This window comes from Struthio camelus, chromosome 6 (genome assembly GCF_040807025.1).
Source record: "Struthio camelus isolate bStrCam1 chromosome 6, bStrCam1.hap1, whole genome shotgun sequence".
NCBI classification, from domain to species: Eukaryota; Metazoa; Chordata; class Aves; order Struthioniformes; family Struthionidae; genus Struthio; species Struthio camelus.
Window position 1 is genome coordinate 21,084,168 of NC_090947.1, and position 24,196 is coordinate 21,108,363.

At 39.6% G+C, this 24,196-nt stretch overlaps 1 protein-coding gene across 2 annotated transcripts in view; it reads left to right on the forward strand.

Annotated features, from left to right (window-relative positions):
- The window catches only part of LNPK (lunapark, ER junction formation factor), a 90,714-nt gene extending 67,001 nt beyond the window's left edge, over positions 1–23,713 (forward strand). The window contains exon 17 of one of the 2 annotated variants that reach the window (XR_011141903.1): positions 1–23,713. The gene's annotated coding sequence lies outside the window, so the exon portion shown is untranslated. The other variant, XR_011141905.1, reaches the window with a different exon arrangement.
- The last annotated feature ends 483 nt before the right edge of the window (positions 23,714–24,196 follow it).

Sequence of the window (24,196 nt, forward strand, 5' to 3'; positions counted from 1 at the left end):
GTTCCAAAAGAAGCTGATCTATGACCCTATATGCCCCTGAAAGTATAAAAACTCAGGATAACTGGGAGAATTTTTGGTGAGTCATTCAAAATGTATTTCCTCACAAATTCAGGAAGAATTCGGTCCAGTGCACATCTCTGGGCTAGGTAAGTTGACTGAATGAACGCAACAACGCATCATGGATGTTGCATCTGGGGAGGGTCTCCACTCACTAGGAAGGCAGTTTCAGTTATACCAAGCCCTCAATGGGATTAATTGTACCACCTTCTCAATGGGATTTTTCCATGGACATCATTACAGTTTCTGATGCTCTGCTTCCTCAGCGCTGCCATGACCAAGAACATGCTGCCAGGGGTTGTTTCTGGGGCCAGGGCCCTGCCACTGCGAACTGCTCCACCCTGATGACTCAGAGCTCATCCAAACCCTCAGCAAATTCAGCTCAAAGCTGTGTCACTTACTAGGCGAGGGAGGATACAGCTGTGCATGACTGGGAATGTTTGCTAAAGTTAGTCTACACCCTCATATCAAATGAGCCATAGATTGATCTTAATAAATGGCAAAACTTGTGATTAATTCTAGAAAGTAGCACTTGTGAACAGAACTAGCACTGGGAGTGAGACCCCACTAACAAGTCACCCCTGGTCTAAATTAATTACTGAGTTAACTCTCGAAGTTCAGGCATAGAGGCACCTCCAAAGACTTGTTTGGGTGTCTGCCACAGGGAATGAAGTAGCCTGAAAATAACCAGACAAAATGGTCAAAGCTCCCCACGTCATGCTGCAGCAGGACCAACTTGGCAGAGAAACGTAGTGAAGAAACCTCACCTGAGGTGATACCACCAGGGTCTAACTAGTCTTTGCTCAGTCTGAGTTATTTGATATTTTCAGTTTCAGGAAGCTGAAAGCAAACAGATAACAGATGTTAATATAAAAAGTTGATATATGACCATGAGAAGTGAAGGTGTTGATGACTGGAAGCAATGATAGAAAGAAGCCAAGGCTCTGTCTTGCTATTTTCCTATGTGAAGAAGAGGAGTTGGGCATTGCTGCATGTGCAAGGAGAAAAGCCCATGAAAGATCATATGCAGTTTGAGCTATTTTTATTGAAAACGTCACCAGAGCCAGCTTAGGCTCCAACCTGAGGACTTATCTAAGCATCACCTTGGAGCATTACTATGGCAAGGAAAGATGTTTGAAGACGAGGGATGAAACTGGTGGAGCAGAGGAAGGAAGCGTGATGCTTGCCCTGGCAGGGCGTGGAGCTGGCAGGCTGTTCCCTCGCTCATCTCTCCCATCTCCCTCCCGGAAGTCTACACCTGACCAGAGGGAATTAGCGCAGTCTGGGATGAGTGGACAAGCAGCTCCATGCTCCTCTGTAAAGATTATTCTGTCCTGTCAACATTTACACTGCTTCTAAATCATGTTGTTGCTGACTCAACTAAATATGTACAGCTTATTCCATAGCATTGCTACGCTCCCCTCATACCTTTTGAATACTGTGTCAATTTTTAGAAGGTGAAAGTTGGAGCCAACAGGAGGAACGGCTTTTCCTGTCTCTAAAGCCTTCTGCAGTCTCACTTTTCAAAACCCACAGAACAGAAATGAAGGGCTTGTGGGGGGAGGATTTGTAAAGTATGTAGATACTGCGCTGATGATTTGACAATAAATGTTTGACAATTACAGCTTCTCCCCCTCCTTTGACCTTCTGGCCTTATAGTGCTCATTATGAACAAGGTCTGAGCTGCTCTGAGTTTGAGGGACTGAGTTTGACTCAGTCGTCGTGCTCTGGCAAACTCCCACTGCCTTCAGGACAAGTTTGATTTAATGTAAGGACTAAAATCCTTGGGGCTTGGCCTTAGGAGAGTAGCAAATGTAATCAGCTTCTTTGGTCTGACAGAATGAATAAACAGAGGCTCCCAGTGCTCGGCATCAACAGCGATGGCAGAGATTACGAGGGAAGATCTGGATCACATTACTGATTCCACGTTCCCAGTAACCACTTACAAAAGAGATGTTGGCATCGCTCTGGACAGCTCAGTGAAGGGCTCTTCTCAATGCCTAGCAGTGGTTAAAAATCGAATGAAATATACAAGTAGGGAGAGAGAAGTAACAGTGAGAATATTAGAATGCTGTTATTGGAAAAGCCTTTCTTTGTGTTCGGTTCTCATTACCCTGACTCAAAAAGGAAATAGGAGAAATAAGACGCTTGTACAGGGATGATGGAAATTTATAGAGATGCAAAAAGACTTTTGAATGAAGAGAGAGTGAAAAGATTGGTACTATTTAATTTAGAATGAAGATAAATAAGAAGGGACATGACAGAGGTATAGCAAGTAACAGATGTTATTGAGAAGGTAAATCCAGAACTACTATTTGCCTCTTCTCATGACACCTAAATAAAGGGACAATCAATTAAATGGAAAAACTGCACATTTTGGCCTAAAAAAGGAGATATTTGAACTCATCTCGTGAGACTTATTGCAATGAGGTGCAATCTAAGCCAAGTAGATAGTGAATCTTGAAAAAGAGACATTTACATCACCTCTTCTGAGTTACATTAGACAAAGTGTATATGCTTATACACATAAGCACTTATGCTTCAGGGGTTAAGCAAATGAATAATCAAGAGGTGCTAGGAAGCAATCTCCGTTGTGTGCACTTATTTTGTATTTGACTTCTACAGGCTTCTTGCACTTCCTCTGAGAAATCTGATGCTTTCATAAAAACTGCCCTCTGCTACATTAGATGGATGATTATTTTGAAGTGATGCGGTGATTCTCTTCTAGAAACTTGGATTATAAAGTAAACAATTTTACTTTATCACGTTGTAAGCCAGCTCAATAATGCATGCAATATCTAGGTTTGACCCAAAATGATGCCAATGGAGTTCATTACTTGGTTACATTATTCTTGGCTAGTTGAGATCAGCTGTCCAGTCTCACCTCTACACAGCAGCTGGCCAAAACGATGTCACTGCAGGCTGCTTCTTTTCATGAGCATTTTTCAGCAGGATAGCTAAACTCTGAAACTTGTATGTGCCTTGGGATTGGTACTAAGAAATGCAAATGACAGGCCAGCTGGAGGAGGAGACACTCACTAAGCTCTCTTTCTTTTTAGTACCTTGTGTCTCAGCTAATTTATGGGGCTTGGAACTATCCCTTGGGTGAACTGAAATGAATGGTTTAAGCTAACATGCTCTATTTTGTAATTACTATAGGTTAAGAGCCTGTAAAATAATGCTGCTCAGCTAATGATCAGTAACTAGTTTGGGCCTGGAAATTCACTCATTGTGACTCTCTCTGTACACCTGCACTCTGTCTTGCTAGGGCCTTGCATGTGGGTAAAATTTAAACAAACTTAATTTATTACTATTTTATTTATTAAGCAAAGATGTGAAAGAAATTCTTTCTTCATAATCTCTTCCACTGTTGGTACTATTATATAATGCCTCTTCTTTCATTCAGTATGAAGTAAGGAAAGTCCATTGACTTGATTTTGAATTTTGATCGTTGGGTATTATTGAAGTGAACAGCAAACACATCTGGAGAGGTTTCGGTTATTAAGGTGGTCAGGCTCGCTCTGAGGAAATGTCTTTGGCAGAGAATCAAAATATGAGGAAACAAATGATTATATGCAACTCTGAAAGCTGCATGAAAGAACCCTGCTTGGGTATTCACTTACTACTTTTCCTTTTGCAGGGATGAATCAGAATTATCTGCTATAACCTTCAGATGCAAGTTCTCAATACTGGACTAATTAAAGTGTAGGGAACTTAAGTACTCTTTTTTTTTCCTGTGAGCACTTACTAAATGTAATATCTGTCCACAAAATTACTGTCTTCTGGCTCACGTGAATACCTGGTGAACAGAGCTTTGGCACTTTACTGCCTGAACTGTGGTAACCACTAAAGTTTATCTTTTCGCTTCTCTTTAGTTGAATTATATGAGCGCTGCCTCCCAGGAGGTACACTGCATATTGTGTGGTTACATATTATTTCCTAAGCTATATATGGAGAGAAGGAAGAGAGCTAGAGAATAAGAAATTCCTGAAAGAAGCTATCCACATAAAGAAATATTTGTAGTAGCTTACTGAAAAAAGTAACGCTTATTGTGTCCCAGGGCACAAAATGGGGTAGTTTTATTAAAGCTGTATTGGTGGGAATAAATTTCTTTGTTTCTATTATAATAAACAGGATTGGCAGTCTCCCTGTGCTAGTAGGTGTGCAAGGGTTATGGGTGAGCTGGTGGCAATCTGGAAGAGATCTGTGGAGCAAGGGGAGTTCTGGCATTATTGTGATTCAAAGGCTTGGTTTAGCTTTTCTTAGGTCTTTTGTTTAACAGATGACAGGCTTGCCCTTTCTGTACTCCCGCTCCAGTCTCCCGAGTGAAAAACTGAATCCACAGTAGCCCTTTAAGTTTTTCAAGGGGACCTTCCCTATTTTTGCACAAGCTTTGCCTGTGTAAAAATGTCACTGTTTTTGTGTCACAACTGATGGGGTCTTTGGGGCTGCCCCAGTTTGCTCAGAAGTATCTATTTGAATTTGTTTGAGGTGAAGCTCCAGACAGATTTCCAAAAGAGCTCAAAACCAGTTTATTTTTCTTAAACATTTATTACTTGCATTTGAGACCATGTTCCCATCAGGCATGCAGATTCTGAAACAGGTTTGTGCCCTGCCTGAAGGGCTTTTCTGCAAGCTGGTGTCACAGCCTAAGGAGGGGCATCCTTAAAACCAGGGTGGGCTCTGTGTCTAACAAATCGGGAACGCCAGAGTAGAAATAAAGGCAATTGATGCAGCTTGGGCTTTTGTGTATAAAGACATTACATCAGAGTGGCAATAGCCTTGCTAGGTGTCATTCTGAAGCCACACCTGCAATATTGCATGAAATCCTGGAAAGCACATCGTTAAGAAAATATTGACAAACTGTTGAGAAGGTGAGAGGAGCAACAAAGCAATCAGGACAGAAGAGACCAAATGATGAGGAAAGATTAAAAAAAAAGCTAACTGCCATGTCTGCGACTTTGCTAGAAGATGATTGATTGGAAACGCAGATAAGTTTGAAGGGAGCCTGAACTCTGAAAAGAGAGAAAGAGAGAGTAGTTAGGATGGTACAGGAAGGTATAACTAAGAGTGATGGGGTGAAATTAAGCAAGAGAAAATTTAAGCTGAATCTTAGGAAAAAATCATTACTGAAATATATTAGGCTGCTGAATGATTGCCCATGGGGAGCAGTGGAAACTGCTGCCTGTAGATTGTTTAGCCTGGGCAAAATGTTATTGGGCATGTGCTCAAGGAAGCTGCATAAGCAGGAGACTGAAGTATACACCTTTTTGGTGCTTTTAGTGTTTAAAGGGTATCATTTACAGGCAGAAACTGCTTAAACCTAGACCTTCAGATTGGCTTGGCTCTCTTAGCCTTATTGAAATTTATGGGAGTGAGTTGCCAAAAATATCTGAGATTTTGGTCCTAAGGGCTAGATCCCTATTAGGAGCGAGGACCACAACAGCGAAGTGTTTTATGCCGAGATGTCAGTACTTTACCGCTCGTGCTCCCATGAAGGCCCGTGGGTCCCTGTGCCGTGCATGGGGAGCGCTGTGCTCTGCATGGCAGTGGGGGACCTGGCACGGAAACCTATGGGAAGCGTGGTGGGAAGCAGCCCAGCAGAAGCCTGCAGGCAGCAAAGCTGGCTGCTTCCCCACTCAGTATGTGAAGACAGTGGAGACCTGTCTTCCTAGAAACCTTCTGGGTGAGGGACTCAACATGATATCTCATTATCTGGGAGAGTTCCTAACTGAAGGGATATTTTGAATATTCAAGTTTATAGAGACAAATTAAAATTGCTTGGGTTGCAGAGTGGAAAGAATATACCCCCAAAGACCTTGTGCCAGGGCACCCACTGGGACCCCAGAAACCTGAGTTTCACTCCCCACTTTGCTCTCCTCCTCAGGAAGTAAGTCTACAGCCCCCTCTCTTAGCGTTTTATGCATTCTGTGCATCTTCTAGGTGTGCTGGGGTGAGCAATGTAAACAGAGGAAAAAGTTGTTTGTGGATCCAGACAAGCAATAGATTTGAGAGAGAGAGGCCATATGCTTCTCAGCTTGTCAGGACCTGCCCAAAACCAGACTTTTTAGGTACATCTCAAAAATCAGTGTTGAAAAATGGAAGACGCCTATGGATTTTAGGTGATTTTGGAGATACCTGGCAACTAGATGGGGGTTTGAGGATTTCAGTTTTCAGTAAAGATAAATAGATACTTGAGTTATTACAGAAAATCACTGAGGTTTGGACCTACAGAAGTCCTGCTGATAGTGGGACAGTCATGTGGGTGCTTCTGCAAATCTCACCTTGCATTTGCAAGGAAGAAAAACAAAAAATAAGCCTTGAAGGAAACAAGCCCAACCATTAATGTTTCTCTCCTTTGTAAGCAATTATGGTCCATAATGCTTCCTGGTGTTTTAGAGCTCTGGCACTGCTTTTATAACTATCTGAAATAGTTTTGAGGATTTTTTCTCCCTTATTGCTGCCGTTTGTCTTTTATTCGATACATTCACTATTCTCTATCTAAAGAAATTCTGCTTAAATTCCTTGAGGGTCTGACCCTTCCCTTAGCTTTAGTTTACGCTCCTTTGTTCTTGTGTTTGACATCACCTGAAACAGCCTTGTAAAATCTCGTTTCTGCTCCCTCCAGGATTGTGTATTCCTCTATGAAATGTTTTCCCCACCCTCTTCTATCTTGCTTCTTCCTGGAAAAGTGCTTCTATATGAGTAATTGCAGTAATTAATCCTATATATAGTAATTGTTAGAGTTATGAATTGTTTTGTCACTTTCTCCGTTACTATCTCCATTATATGCTATTGTTCGATAGTAATTTTTACTCATAAAATAAGTTTATAAAATTTATAAGTTTAAAGTAAGTTTTACTTGTATTTTGGATGTTCAGCGTTCCACCTTGTCTTACATTTTCCTAATTTTTCTCTTCAGCAGTTCAGTGCAAGGTTTAACAGACTTCAGGCTATTTGTATCACATTCTGTTTTCAGAAATGTATATTGTGATGTATATTTGATGCTCTTTATAGTGGAAGATGTGCTCTCTCTTCCCTAAAAGCTTTGTATGGTTAATTCATCAGAATGATGTTATACAAAATCCTGAGTTACAAAATCCATAAGTGGAAATGGGAAATTAACTTTTGTAAAGTCTATTTGACTTTATGTTCCCTTTTGGCAAGAATTATATTTTTCAGCTTATACATTAGACTGGTACTGCAAATTGCCCTACTATCTGTAATATATTATAAATTAAATTTAAACCAGATCTTTATCATAAACAGTGCTAAGTAGAATACTGTTGAATTCAAATGAATACATTGCTGCAGATAGCTTAAAATGAGGAAGGATTTGGCAAGAAGAAAGTTGATTGAGGAAAGGAATGAAAATTCATGGTGCAACTTGTTTGCTAGTCATATAGGAAAGCTGAAGGTTTCTGCAACGCATGTCTTGAACAGTTCATGCTGCTTTTTAGAACACAGTTTTCCAGTTTCTTTTCCCTGGAGTGTACCATTAGCTTCAATCTTCCATTAACTTCCTTGGTAACTTCTTAAAAGAATTCTCTAGAGGTGATCGCGTTGCTGGAGGACCAAAAATCAGCTTGATGAAACTGAACAAATGAATGATTTTACTGGTAGGCAGTTTTGCCCTTTTTTGGGCTTCTAATCAGGGAACAGAAAATCTGCTATTTTATATTTTATGAAATATGGAGTAGGTATTAATCTGAATGATTAGTTTGCATGCTGTGCTGGCTGGGAATGAAAGAAATGCAATGTAAGCTCTGTCAGCTTTAAAATTTGTAACAGGTATTGTTCATAAAATGAGATCTTTTATTCTTCAGTTCTGACTGCAAACTTTACACACTTCATGGGGTTTGAGTTGTCAACAAAAGTTGTTCGAAATGAAATGCAAAATTTAACATAAGCTTTTTCTGCAGACATGACTATTTCCAGGATTGTTCTTTACAGATAACCTAGCTGACATCTTAAGTTCTTTCTTCCCTTTATCCAAAGAAGTAGAACTGGAGACAGAGCGAAAATGCTTCATCTCTTTCAAGCAATACTATCCTAGACTGTTGTACAGCATTTTCTAGCAAACATTGTCAACTTCCTACAGATTCCTAGAAGATTTAGTAATGAGTAAAAAAAATCCTTTGCTACTAGCTAAAATGTATCTCAGCTGATTGTATCTTGAGTGCATTTAAAGGTGCCAGAGTTCCTTTTGGCACTACTCACACAGTTTTCAGAAAAGATAATGATTCTTTAGACTGATTTGGCTTCAGAAGAACTTTGAGCCAACTCTGTGGTAATGCCCATAAAACATATCTCTGCCTTAGCCCATACTCTTTTTTGGGAACGAAAGAGTATATATTCAGTCTTTGTGATTTGTGGAGTGAGCCTCAGTCCTCAAGCTAACTGGTAGGGGCTGGCTCTTTTTATTGTTCAAAGCCCCCCATTGCATATCACGTGGAATATGCTCTGGTGCAGTACCTACCCCACACATTTTCTATAGCAAGCCTCTCTAGTGTGCTGTGTGCCCCAGACCACTCGCCTGCTTCCCATACAACAAATGACCGCCTATGTGGTGAAGGGAATTTCCCAATCGTGGCCCCAGGTTTGGGCCAGATCCCAGAGGATTACAGCCAAGGGCCCTCACTCTCTCCAGATCCCAAGTTAAAACATATGAAGCCAGAGGGCCAAATATTGTTAAAGCTGTTTTGCTTCTAGACTTCTGTTTTCATAGTATCTGTCATGATGTGAAGATATGTCAAACAGCATAAGGCTGGCCAGGAAAGCAGCAGAAGACAGTTCTGGGTAGAGGGAACAAAACCTGGCTCAGGCTATGTTCAAGCCCTCAGTCAGTAATGTCTTCCCTTCTTCACCGGAGTTGCTTTGCATTAGAGTTCAAGAGCAAATGAACATATGACAATCAAATGATCAAGGGATGAGAGCCCCGGAGAGAGATAGGGACAAAAACAGTTCAGCAGTGTAGATGGGCTTGTATCTTCTTGTTCATTCTGCTCATCTCCAACAAGGTTTCCTGCGGCCAAATCTTTCCAAATCAGTCAATTGCCAACTTGTTGAATTTTGAGTAGTGGTGTTCTGAGCACAACACCCGCTTTTATTGGGTAGCGTGGGGCGCTCCCCTCCCTTCAGCTCACAAAATTCAAGGTGAGAAAAATGGATCAAGCAGAGTATACAGTTAGGACCAAAGGCAAAATAGTAGCATTTACAGTGAATTGTAATATGTTGTATTTCACATGAAGGCAATTGTCATAAGCAAGAGCCTTTTTCTCCATACTCTATTTTCACATTTTTTTTAAAGTGATTCCTTAGGCAAAGGATTTTATTGTGTTTTACAGCTGGCTGATATGTGGACAAAAAGTAATTTGACAATCAGTAGAAGCTGTTGAGCTTAGGAAGAAAAGATAAGGAAATCTCCTGTCTCCAAATAAAATTGTGTACATGTAAGCCATCCACAGAAGACAAGGAGATTTTTCTTTAAAAGATCAGGGAGATCATTGCTATTGCTGTGTAATTTTTCAGGAAACAGTATATTTATTCTTTTTAACTTCACATACACAAATCAGAAATGTACCACATCTAGGCTCAAGCTGTAAAAAGCTTGCAGTAAAAATAGTTGCGGTGATGAATAAGACTGAGATTGTGGGTTTGTGTTTTGCCATTTGAAAATCGTCCAGTACATTGAGACTTCCAGCAAAGCTGATTGCCTAGTTTTGATGAGCATACATTACCAGCCTTGTGCCAGATAGCTGTAGCAAATATCCTTTTCTTAATGGGATGGAAGACATCTCCTTGCTGCATAGTGTAAAAACTGGTGTTAGTTTTATTGTTTGATGGAGGCAAAATTCAGCCTTGGGGTAAGGAGTTAAAATGACAATAGCGACTGGTCAGTAGAGTGCAATCAAAAGAGTGCAGGGAAGAGAGTTACACAGGTTTGTTTCCATCATCCTCTAGCCTATTTTAGCACTTTAAAGAAAACAAATGCAAATGTTATGGATTTTATATAGGGCTTTGCTTGTGTATTAAAGCTCGAAACAGCTGTAATGTTTTTGTGATACATATAGCACATTAGGGCCGCATCCCCAGGAAGACCTCTGTGTTCTACCGTAATAACTTTGGTCTTTATCACTGTTTAACAATCACACAATCTAGGGGGTTAGTTGAGCTCTTGCAATAGCTTAACTTTTTTATCAACAGTCAGAAAGCAAGTCTTGGTATTGTGGCAGGAGCTGATCTTAATCTTTCAGTTTATTGGGTAATATTCAAGTTGCTTGTACTGCTCCATAGATATTTACAGACAAATACTTTACAGACAAATATAAACCAAGTCTCTGCCCCAGGAAATTTACAGTCAAAAAGAGGAGTGACACAGGAATAAAAAAGAGAAAACAAAAAGATGGTTAGGAAGGAAGACTGGGAGTAAATCATTAACTTGTAGACCAACATTAGCATCAGCGTAGTGAATACTGAAGTCACTGAAAAAGCTGCTCTTTTTGTAGACTGTATTTGTCTTTTTTCATTAAAAATTCACTTTTACAGTGATGTTGATGTGTAACCACTATGAGACTATGTAGTCAGCAGTTGTTGGAGGTCTAAAGTCGCATGTCAGTGTACAAATCACAGCATCCTGCATCAGCCAAACAGCCACGGGATCCTCAGCACAAGGCAGCAGTGTTGCATCAAGCGTACTGCTACCACATTGCTTCTGTGCGGGGACACTCGTTTCGGGATGCAGTGCCAAGTCTTCCAGTCGATGCACCGTTAGAATAGTTTTCTCTTTGTCACAGAGCATTTCCAAGGATACAGTCCAGTGTAGTAGGGCTGTAATCTTGTTTATTCTTCACAGAAACTACATGGCTTTCTAAAAGCCTCAGAGACCCCCTTGTTAGCAGGTATATACCTGGCAGTTGCGCTGTACTAATTGTTGTGGAAATGGGCTTGGTAGTCCTTCACAGGCAGAATCCCCATTGCCAAGGTAATTAATAGTGTTACAGACTTCAAGGCCATAATGCTCATCAGTTATTAATTAGCAATTCATTTTGCTGAATAAATAATACTTATGATTGATGATGGAACTTGTAATTGGGCACTAGTAGTGTTTCTCAAGGGAATAGCTTCTCTGCAAGTGTTAACTGTGACAGTAACAGCTAAGAAACCCAAGATTATTTAAGAAAATCTGCTCTAAACAACTGTGATCCAGCCAAGGCATTTGCATTCAGTGTAGGAAAAGCAGAGCTTAAACATCAGAGACTTGCCTATGGCAAACACACACTATTATTTTTGTCCTTTCTACTTATATTTTGCTCAGGTTAAAATATTGATTCCTTATAAGGAAGTGTCCTATGCAATTATATTCCATGCATTACATTGTCTTTATGAGCTTCCATATGCATTCTTCACAAATTCAGAAGATAGTATAATAAAGGAAATAGTTTCCCAAGCGCTATAACTAATCTAAAAAGAATTTGCTCAGATTAAATCTATTGCAGATTAATAGATTGTGGAAAATCAGTTTTATTTTATATTAGCACTACATGTTGGCATAAATAAAGGTGATCTTAGCCTTCCACCTCATGAATGGAAAGAGAAGCTGGTAAATAAAGCAAAATAAGCTGCTAGTTTTAACTGGGTAGTCAACAAAGACGACAAGTAGAGGAGGTCAGCTGCTGACCAGATGCTGCCTTCAATTAATATTCCAACCCTAAAAGACATTTATCGTTCAGTTTAGAAGGCAGAGCAGCTGAGTCATAAAAGCAGCCCACAAAAGAATTGTTAAAGCATTTATAATGGCTAAATTGCTTGAAATAAATTAGCCCTGAAAATAAACATATTTTGTACAGTGTATGTAAACCAAATTTGGTCTCCCTGTAAATTGCATGGACTAAGTGGGAGTTATATTTGACAGAGCATACATTTGCTTCATTACTACAGTAGGGTTTTTTTGTCCTTTGAAAAGGGTTAATAAACTATGAGATATCATTGCCAGCTAAAGTCCTGCACCCTTTTAAAAGGAGGAAGATGTTGCAAAGGAACAAGTTAAAAAGAAACCCAGAGACTGTGTTGTAATGCTAACAGGCAATTAACAAACTCATGGGTGTTAATTATCTTCATACTGTATCATGTTCAATTAGCTCAGCCTCTGCAACAAAGGCAACCATGAACAATTGCTTTGATAGGCGTACAGTACTTCATTTGTAGTTAATCGGTTTAAGCCTTGCAGTTGCTAGGCTACCCCAGTCTCCAGAGGTAAAAAGCTGCACAGATGCACTATGTTTAAATGACTACAGAGAACTGTTTAAACTCAAACCATGTATAACTCTTTATTGATTTTTCACAGAAGATCTCAGCTCTGATGATAAGGTTTTGATATATTTTCCTGCTACAGCCAGTTCCTTGGAGTATTGCAGAAAAAAAATCTGTCAATATGCTTCTATTATGATCTCTTGATCTGTGGCTATAAAAACCTTTAGCCGCAGCCCTTATTATAAAATAATGGAAGAAGCAATATTTGATTTTCTCCCACTCTGTAATACATGGAGATTTTTTTTTTCCCAGTGCCTCTGGAACTAAATTACGGTATGTTCCTTCTATATTTCTGCTTTAGAATAATACAGAAGAATTTCTAGCACTAATTAATTTGATTGACTCTCAGCAGGAAAGGATCAGCTGTAGCATCATGAACTTTAACAATAACTACCAACTGATGGGCAGTTCACATCAATAAGACCATCACTAGCCTCCCTCACCTGTCACCAGGCAGGGAATGAGCAATAACCACCCCCTGCAGATGCACTGCTTAGCACTTTCTGCCCGATTAGCAATTTATAATGGTGATCAAGAAACAGTCAGCGGCAAATCAAGACAACTGTCTGGCTGCCTGTTTAATTGGCCTTGTTTGCTTTTTGATAAATAGCTCGTGACTGCTATAGGCCTCTGTATTTTGACTTTTAATAGGCCACTGTGATTAGACTACCAACAGATACTAGGTCAAAACTGAGGGAAGGTGCAAAAAATGTTAATTAATATCAATAATAGGCAATTATTAGTTAGACAGAAGGACCTACTAGCTGCGTGCTCTAATGACTCAGAGCTAACTTGAAGGGAAACAGTGCCAAATTAGCATATCTGTGTATGCAGGCTGCGTGGTGGATCCTAGCAAACATCTGTTATGTGAGTAATTCAAATAGAATTCTTGCTTTTTGCATGATACTCAAAAAAATAATCAATTCTTTTTGATTGTTTCAAGACACTAATGATACCGTAGTGATTAGTGATCTTGTGGTTGGGCTTTGTATCAGTCCTTTGGAGCAAAAGCTATATTGTAAAAGTTAATTTGGGTGCAGCTTTCAAGAAGTTTAAGTTGGTAACTCATATATGAAGGTCCCTCATATTGTACTTAGAGGAGTATGTGCAGAACAACCATGTTACTGCAAGTGTTACTCCCGCTACAAGGAGCTCTTCTTTCCTGTTTGTTTATTTTAGAAAAACAAACAGACAAACAATGGACACTGAAATGTTTGTGTGTCTACTCTTGCTGACCATCTGAACATAGAGATAAGATATATCATGCCGGTCAGCGCTATCGTACGTGGAGATGAGACAAAGAAGTAAAGGCGCTCCTTTGGCTCACTAATGGGGCTATAAGTTTATGCTTATTTTCAGGATGTTGGGAATATCACCCTCATTGCAACTGTGAGGTGGGACACCCAGGCAAAGCACATATGGACAAAGTGTAAATTGCTTCACCTAGAGGTAACATTTTAAATACGTTCCATATAGAAGTGTAATGGCCCTAGGTTGTGGGGGACAATTTATTCCTTCAAAATTAAAACTCTTAACAAGAAGAACCATTCTGACAGTAGAGGTTAGAGAAGATTTGTTTAGAGTGCATTGTCTTGTAAATAGTTTTATCATACTATTGGTATAAATAATTGTCCCTTTTTTTCACTGAGAGGGTCAAAATTCTCTTTTGATAGGAATAGTAATAACAGATAATAACATATATGGTAAGATCCTGTTCTACCTGTGCTGCTTCTTCCTTCCTCCTGCCCCAGCAGGACAGATGTATGTGTGTGGCTGGGTATAGAGGTAGTGAGAGTCAGTCTGACATGGAATAACTGTGGGCATTTCTAAGGCAACTGAAGCCCCCACTAATATCACAGTGACATGGGTGGGAGCTGTATCAGGACTCAAGACACATTGATGCAGGCAAAGTCAAGGCTTCATTATCAAGCCCCGAAGTAACATCTGTGACTGCTGGCTCCGGGAAGTGCTGCAAGTCTCTGCAGAGGCTGGTCCTAATGGGGATGGAAAAACAACCTCTTGTTAAGGGTCACATCATAATATATATCCTTTCCCAGGTGTAAAGTCACCAGGTGCCACTTATCCCAGTTTTGTCCAGTCAGTAACACATGCAAGTCTAAGATCGGGTTGATGAAGTGTCTAATTTGGACATGTAAAGGCAGTTTGGCTCTTGGAATCCAAGCGACCAAATTCTTGCTGATATAATCTGATATATATTATAACTGTTTGGAGCAGGAAATATTTGTGCAGAGCTTTCTTCTGGTTTTTCAGAATTATGATATGACCTATATTTTGAAGTTATGGGTAAAGGCAGGCTTTCCGTGGCTGAGAGCTGAATTCTGGTGACAAGCTGAGAGCTGTGTTGTTTCAGATGTCTTAAATACAATATTTGGGAAAGAGAACATGCTCCTGGCACATCTTCTTTTGTAGGTTTCTGGTGTCTGACTGCTGAGGACCTGCAGTGCTGACTGACAGAAGAGGGAAAAAAGTGTTTCCTACTTAGCAGTGCTTTATTTGTCAAGGGAAATTTTGCTGGAAGCTGAACCTCTCTACTCAGGGAGAGGAAAATGGGAGGAACCTGCAGGACTGTGGGCTCGCACCAACACCTCTGCATTCCTCCTGTGCAGGGCAAGTGCCTCAGATGAGGGGCAGGGGTTATGTGGAGAAATAGTAGATTCACAGGTCTTGAGTGGAAGGGAAATTTAGTGAGTGGGTAGCACCCAGTGTTGCCTTCTCCCTCCTCGCCTGCTCACCCGTCCCTTGCCAGCTGACTCGAAGCACAGTGTGCCTGCACTTAGGGAAGTCACTGCTGGCTTCTAATGAACACAGGTGGCAAGGCACATAAATGCTCATTTTTCTCTTCTGCTTAGTCTGTGTTGTTCAGTAGCTCCCTCTGTAGCTTGCCACGGACCTTTCTGGTTTTGCAGTTTGGAAGGCTTTCCTGTGCAGACCTGTGTCCCCACTTTTTATCTAAAGTCTGATAGTTGGCAGCCCTTATTCTGTGATTACTCTACCTGAGCTGAAAGTGGGTCATGGGAAGTAGCAGCATGAATAGCTCCACTTGTGAGGATTGATTTTCAGTGTTGTTTATTTGCAATATGACAATATATAGGGGCTACAGCTGAGATTAGAACCCGATTGCTTTGTGATACCGTGGTGAAAATACCTGTCCCAAAAGGGTTTAAGAGCTAAGCAAACAAGACGGAGGTAAGTGGTATTTCTGCTTTATAAGTGGGAAGCTGAAGCAAAGAGATGGAGTCACAGAGGCCACTTTGTGAGCGGTCCAGTCAGCTAAATCCCAGGCCCGAGTCTTAGAGACAGAGCTTTCCTCCTAAATGTAACAAAGATTTCCTACACAATTTAAAAGAAATATATACTTATTCACACATTTGTGATTTCTTTCAGCTATGAGTGTAATATTTTCACAAGTATATGATGTAATATTTTTACAATTGCTACATAAACATAAAGTATGCCAAGTTTATTAAATTGTGGCTATTTTAGGCTAGGTTTCTCTCTCAGACAAAATTTTGTGATATTCTTTTTAAAAAGAAAATAACTTCCATTAACTACGGCTCAGTTTTAAATCCACCCCCTTTTTAACGTTATATATTCAAAGATGTCTGATGACAGGGGTTAAAAGAAATTCTTATCTTTAAAATTCTATTTATTTAGGAAGGATTTGTCTTTAAAGTAATTTGTTTAAAATGCAAGGGTTTTAAAATCTTAAGGGCATCTAACTCCAGCTCAGTTGCTGTCTGTTATTGTATCTCTCTTAAGCATTCGTGATATCTAGAGATTTAAATGGTAATCTGAATGAAGAAAGCAAAGCAATACTGACAAACCCCTCCTGTAGTTTAGGTACCCTGTTTGACCTTTCTATTTTCTCATTTATTTTGCATAAATTATTTTACTAATCCCATCAGGGAAAGAGTTGTGGAAAAGACTTACACAGCACGGAAGCATTGCACAGAAAGCCAGCCATGATGCAGCATGTATTGGTGCATAAGGACTATCTTCTAAAGAGCTCCAGGAGGTTTGCATTTGAGTAAAAGAGAGAAGAATTTGGCCCAGTTATTTGGCAGGTTTTTGTGTTTTTCACTTCATTTGAATTATTCAGGTACTTCGAGAGTTCTTTCCCTCGCTGTGAGTGAGTTACAGAGGAGAGGGACAGTGAGGTGCAGAGAAGTCGCTTGCAGTCTTCGTCTGCTAAAACCTGGAAACACTGGTGTCTTGTGTCAAAAAATCAGACTGCTGCTCCGAGGCTGCCTCCTTTTTTCCCCATTCAGTTTTGATTAGCTCTCTTTTGCAAGTCACTTTAACACTTTAGAAGAACATGGTCTCTTTGTCACACACAGCCCCAAGGAATTGCTTTTAAGTAGTGAGTGCTCTAGAACATATATGTTCATTTTTGAAGGTTTTTGCCCTCACACAGTCTTCAGTGAGCTTAGGATTGGATTTGTTTCCCTGTTAGCATTAGAAGTTAGCAGGAATTATAAAAATAAGCACCTTTTTGCTCAGAAGGACTGTGCATAATCAATCAAAGCTGTTTGCAAAGGTTCCTGGGTCGAGAGCAGCATTTCTGCCAGGGGCAAAGCTACTCGGCTATATTAAACTGGCTGCCAGTCAGGGAGCTCACCTGCAGTATCAGAAACTCCCATGGGAGCCAGAATTACACCTAGGGCACCCACACCTCTAGAGAAATTCTTACCTGATGTGTTCTTATATCGTATATAAAATACGTTTTAGACTAGGGAAAGTGATTGACTCTGTAAGCTAGCAGTTGCAGTTTTCATCTGGAAGATGGGAGACTCGGATTCAAGTTCCTCTCAAATACTTTCTAAATATCAATAGAGTAGTTTTATGGGAGAAAATGACTTTTCAATGCAGTTTGGCACATATAATCGTGTAACATCTCTCCCATCTCTTGTGACTCCCCCAGTAACAAATGTTTTCAGAATCCTGGGAGCTGATTGTCTCATTTGAAAAAAGAATTTGGAAGTTTTCTGTAGTGTGAAACAGGAAAAATTTTGAAATTGCGAAAAGCTTTGTGTGCCAGAAAGCTGTTTACAGATAGATCTAATAAATATGCCAGAAATGGGTGGGTATATTAGGTAGACCAGATTTTCATCTTCTTATGAACCCTAAATTATTGGCCATTATGAAATCTGTGACTGAATTCCTACTCTGTATGGATGATGTTTGAAATCATTTAGACCCGAGCCAAAAACTTTACTCTAACTGATTGAATATAACAGACATATGAGTCTAGAGAAAGCTCAGTTTTAATTTAAAGTAGTAAAGAAGATTCTCATGAAGTGTATAAAGAGGATGGAATGAGTAGTTAGGGGTTGCGTAAACCTGATTTTGTGTGAATGCAAAAGAATCATGGGAAAACTCATGTTGTGGTACTCTGAAAAAACAAGTCTTGTCTGAAGACAAGCACTGGGGAGAGGAGGATGCTTTCCCATTATCTTTTTCCATATTAAATTTGTTCTTACTGTATAAAGCAGTTGACTAGGGAAACAAATCACTGTCGTCTCTTTAACCTTCTCTTTAAGCTTTTATATTCTTGCATCGTGGAGCACGAATGTCTGAAAAGTCCACCCAACCTCAGCATAGCAGTGACATTGCAAGGGACTTTGGAAACAGTGACCATTTGTATTGCATGACTTCCCTGTATGAAAAGTTAGTCTGAAGGTTCTTTGCTTTAGTTTTCAAAAAAATACAGTATCATAAAGAAATGCATCTCTTAAAAACTTTTTTTTTTCAACTTTGGAGCACTTAAAATCCAATGGGTTTCATTCAGAAAGCTAGCAGTCCAAATTCTGCTTCTTGCCTGGCTTTCAAATGTACAATGTCTTCTTGAAAACCGTAAGCCCCAGGAAGTTGCCTGTGTATATTCCGAATTTACTAGTGCACAACAATTGTATATCCATGTAAAATGCAAAAAGACCTAGGAGTGCAAAGCGTGAATTAGAGCAAGATCAGGAAAGTTCTTCATCTTTCCAAAACAATCTCCCATGTACTTTCTGTGGTGTCTTGAATGATATCTTAAACTGTTACCTACATGAAGTGTGAAAATGTATTTCTGCATGTGTATATTTAACACTGAAATATATGTGGAATTAGTTGCTTATGGATTTCATTTTTAAGGGATATGACTTTATAAGATTTCCATTTTAATTGCCTTTTATTTCAAACCAGTAAAGACTACTTTATCACAAGCTGTCATTTCAGAATATCTGAGTTCATATTTTTGGCAAAAGGGGTCTCTAGCTCCCCTCCTTTGCGGCAGCCTGCAGGCTGTCACCATGTCTCCCTGGGGTGAGAGGACCCTTCAGCAATGCTGCGTGAGCCACCATCCTGCAGCTCTGCAGGCTGAAGTTACCTGTCCTGTGGGAAGGAGAGGTGATCTACCCACACAGGTTCAATTCCATGAAGAACTGCATGGGCCCAGGTGATGATTTTTTGCACAAAGTGTTTTTGGCAAAAGAATCATTTAGATAATCCCACAGAGATGTGTAATATTATCTTTTGTATCTCAAAACCAAGGTTCTATAGCCTTAGAACAATAGAACCCAGGAAAAAGAATTGTGATTTCCTAGATCCATGACAGCCAGTCCTGCTTGCATGCTCCAGTAGGCTCTTCAGGGCGGAGGCTCTGCAACTCTATTTGTGCTGGGCTGATGACAGTAGAGCTCCCCCTTCCACAGTTGCCTAGTTCTTAGCTATTACTGTCCTGCACACAAGCATTAGGCATTTTCAAACAAAAGTAGCACTAAGTGGATATAGATTTTGTATATTAGTATTGTATTCAGATTAAGATGAACGCGGCTAGTGTCAGAAGATAAGATTAGGGCCTAGTTCTGTTTGTTAGGATTAGAGAGGGGTTGAATTAAAAACATCTAAATTCAAAACAAATAAAGATAGTTCTCCATTCTCTCTTTCTCAAATTTGTCATATCAAAGACATCTGGAGACTAAATCTTAAAATAAAAATCAGATATCTCTTAAGGCAGAATGAGTTTAGACAAAATTATTTTAACAATGTCAAATAATGTTAGAATAACTTCAAATTTACCATAAAGACAGTTTTGGGGACAGGCAGGTGATGAAGTAGTCTAAAGTGCATGACTCTTTCATATATTGAAGCAATCTATGGATCTTATTACAGATAAAAATACCAAATAGAAAAGTACTAAAAAGAGAATGTTCCCCTTATATAACTAGTGGTTCCAACACTTTGTACTGGAGATTACAGTTATATTCTGTGAAAAGAGTACAAATATTTGCGTGGTAGTAACATGGAAAAACAGTCCAGCAAAGATTTAAAAAAAAGGAACCAGGTGGAAAGAAGAACATGAATGGGCTAGGAAATATTTGGAGCTAAGTAGCCTACTATAGGCTTTTTTCTCGCCAAAGAATATGTTACCTTTGATGATGCTATCATATTTATGTAAAGATTGTTAATAATGAAAACAAAGCTAAAGGAACAATATTAAGATTGTTGATATTTGGGGAGTTAATTTTCTGCTGGATTAGCGCAGAAGCTGTACCCTTTAGGAAGAGAGACTGATGCGATTACGTGGTCGCACCCAAATGATGCTGTGAGCTGCAGCCTCAGATGCAGAGGACGCATTTGGAAGGGAGGAAGAAATTCTGCTCCCATCTGAGCTCAAATCCTGTAAGACTAATTCAAAACAAAATCCTTCAGGTGTATCCATTTAATCTGTGAGACTAGATACCAGATTAATTTGGATGTACTACTAATCTGTAGATCTCCAGACACCTCAGTTTCCCATAGAGGCTGACTGTGACGCTGCCTGACGTGGTGATGAAGTTCACAAAGCTCATTTTCTGGAGATACTCGAGTGTCCAGGCTCTGAATATCTGCCTTGAGTAAGGGCTGAGAACTGCTTTAAATTTATTTTGGACTTGGAGCACATTGCATGAGTGGTTGGACATACTTTCACTTTTTATCTTTGGACTGCCTGTGGACAGATAGAGCAGAAAAGCCATGGTAATGTCTTGGTTTATTTACTCTATTAGGCAGAAATTGAAGTCGTTGCTGCCAGAAGGCAAGATCTGTTATTCAGCTTTCTGAAAACTTTTCACCTTATCAACCAAAACCCTCCACTTCCTTAAATAAATCTGTACCTATTTAGGACATAAGAATTCAAGAGGAACAGAACAGCCTCTCTGTGAATGTGCTGTTTGATATAATTAAATTTAAGGGAATAGACATTTTTTTCAGCTCCAAACTGTGTATTTGCATTGCCTGGCACCACTTAGATTCACAAAAAACAAAAACAAGAACCCAAGCCAGTAAGTAAATTAAATTATACTTTTTTTTTTGATGGAGAAAAATATTCTGGTGTTGGCCAGCCCAAAACAGGTTTCTTCCCCTGGTGTTTTCAGTTTTTTGATTTGTGATTTTGCATTCTCACAAAAATTAAAATGTAAGTACTTTTTGAAACAAAGTGCTCATGCAATTTTTTTAATGAAGTGTTTTATACGTCTCAAATGGAGAACAGAGGCACATATATCAGTGGCTGGTGCCCAACACTCTTATTTCCTAATATGTCATTGGTATTGGGTATCTGCAACAAAATGAACTTGATAGAAAGAAGTGAAAAGTGATGGTAGCAAACCTGAGCTTATGAAGATGATGTTTAAAAAAAAAAAAAAGTCTGTGCTGAGACCTGTGCTGAGATCTGTCATTCTTATATAAGGTGCAGAGAAACTCTTGTCATTCTTCAGACACACATTGCAAATTAGCCTAGGCTGTAAATTGCTCTGCAAAACGCAAACTGTCTCGATTCAGCTTAAGGATGGGGTTACAAGTAGATATCCCAAAGTCACAGCAGCGTGGGAACTAAAAACACAGTGTGTGCCCTGCTACGGCTTAGCCTGTGCATCCCAGGACCTTAGTCCTGGGAGCATCAGTGGCAGTCAGAGCCTGGACCTGCAGCTCTGACCTCTGTCCTTCCTAGCCACTGAGAAAGAACTGAAAATAAGGCCTCTGACTTTAGAGAAATCGACACTTCTTTAGCAGAAGAAATCTACTGTCAAATCTGAAGCTTACACTAGGTCGTATCGTGCATTTAGTGGAGGAGGCATTGCCTAGTGTTGAAGTCCTTGTGCGGTAGTTAGTCCTGTCAAACATCCCTCTTCTAAACAAGTCGACCGAGAAGAAACCAGTAAGGAGTTTGGGCTGTGTCCCATTAACCGACATCCTAGCTGACAGGATTTTAAGCCAGAATAAAGATGAAGGAAGCACTCAGAGAGCTGATGAATAGCTTGTTATCCATGAACAGAAGGAATCAGTCCAAAACTGTTCCTATCAGTTTTCTCCATAGTGTTGGCTAAGGTTCATGACCACGCTGTATCCAAAGGCTAATTTTTGGCTAACTCCAAAAGGCTACAGAGGTAACAAAAATTAATTTAACTGATTTCTGTACTTTCTTGTAGACCCAACTAACAGGATCACAAGGGAAAAATGCTTCTCCATCACTATAACCTTCTTGGTAGCTGGGTGAAAACTGCAGATCTGTGAACTACAATGAAATACAATGACTAACTGCAATTTCATCACCTTTTGGGGAGGGGGGAGAGAGAATGACATTTTATTTTGGTCTTACTCTTGACTTTAATACTTTATGTCATGTAAAATCTACACTTAAAATAAACGAACTCATTGCTCCTGCAGAAAAAAGGTCAAAGACAATGCTTTTATTCCATTCAATATTTACATGGTGTTCAAAACGACAGTACCCGATCAGGTATACAAACCTTTGTAGATGGCTTTTCTTTCTCCTGAAAACAGAGGAGGACCTAGACTTAGCCCTGAAGGGCAGTGAGTGCACTTTGGAGTCTGGCCTCTGTGCAGCTGAGATCCAGATCCTGCACATCAGTTTTTTGTCACTATGAGAATAGATATAATCCACTCAGCTCACAGGTAAGTCATTTGTTCAGACTGTGTAGAGTTAAAGGCTTGTCAGTAAGGACAAGTGCATCCACAAAGTTCAAGAGACCGAGAAGGGCCTATTAAGCTCTCACAGGTGCATTGGGAACCCCAGACCACTGAGAGCCAGACTAGTTGGTGTCATTGTTAACCTTATACATGTGCCTGCTGTTCCTGCTCTCAGGTCTATTCCTGGCAGTGCTTACCTTTACCACAGTACAGCATTAGGCACAAAAGAATAATTTCAAGTAAGGTTGTTTTTACTCTCCTTACTCTTACTTCCGTTTCCATGGAGGATAACATAGTTCTCTTCCTCCTATGTCTTTAGCAATGCCAGGAAGCAACAAAGTAAGGTAATGTAAAGCTTGCTCTGCAGAACATGAAAGTATAACTAAATTCCATTTTTTGCCAGGTACCCAAAATGCAGGGAGCAAACTGATAGCCTGTAAATTCTTCTGAGAGCGCGCTCTAAAGAAGTCTTCATGGTATATTTCTCAGTGTTTTTGTTTGTTTGTTTGTTCAGATGAAACTAAGTAGCATTTCTTTGGCTCCTTAGCACAGATACTTGTGCATTAATTTGCTTTGCAAACCTCAGCAAAGATGCAAAGATTCATTATGACTTGCATAGGGGTATCTCAGTGTCTTCTGAGCTCAAAAAATGCATATTCTTTCCCTGCATTGGGCTAGACATCTTCAGGATCCCAGAATTTCAGATTAGAATGAGACTTATAGCTTAGGGTTTAGCTTTTTCTTTCTTTGTACCTTCCCATGCTCTTCCACCATAAGTTGTCTTTGTACTAAATAAAAAGTGAGAAGAAACTATATGTAACTGTATCATAAAATCTCCTGATACAATCATAATTTTTGCACCCAAACACAATCTATGTTCTAAATAATTGTCCTTTACTTGACTCCGTTTTCAGTAGTCAGCCCGTAGCTGTGTATTTCCCCAGGAATTGTTCACCACATTAAAAATTACCACATGGTTAACTAATGTTCTGTTTAGCATTTTCGCAAAGAATAATTGACATAGATGCACAATCAATGTTGTCTATACTAACTTAAATTTAGCTGCTTCAGCTCTCATTAATGCAAAAAAATTGCATGAAATGCTATATCCTGATGGTGAAAAGTTTAATAAATGAAGCACAGTTCTGCTTTTCTGTCTTTTATGTTATGCAAAATAAACGAGGTTTTGTTCTTTAGGGGAGTGAAGTTGTTTTGATTTTTTTGTGTGGGGGAAGCATTTAAAGAAAGCTTTAGAAGAGCCGAATACATGACAAAATTTTGAATGAATCTCCCAGGATTTCTTGTTATTTAATACCACTTAGTTGTGAAATTTGAATTCTATTCCTTGGTTTTAATGGTTAAGCTGTTTTAAAACTATGGAAGCTTAATTGTGACATACGAAAGTCCTTATTTAGGGTAGATTTCTAATTTGATTGCTGTCTGCCCTGCTGTGTAAATAGTCTCTTGGGTATGGATTTTTAAGAGTATGTGTTCTCCTTTACATTTCACTGTGTAACAGTTCCTCTTTACCCAGCCCCTCCAGCCTCTGAGCAAGCCAGGAGCAGACAATAGATCCATACTAATGGAGCTGTGTACTTGCCATCTGTAAGAGCAGCTGCTCTCCTGCATCTGTACAATATGTTGGAACTGAGAGCTTCACTAATCTGCATAATAAGGAGAAGGCTTATCCCACTCTAGCTAATAATCGCAAGCAATCGATGCACTTCATTCCCTCACTGTAGAACACAAGAAAGTTTCAATATGTTTACATGTTCTCCAGATATAGAGGTCAAGCAAAAGAATGGACTCTTCATTCTGCCTCAAGCAAAAAAAAAAATCCAATTCACCATCG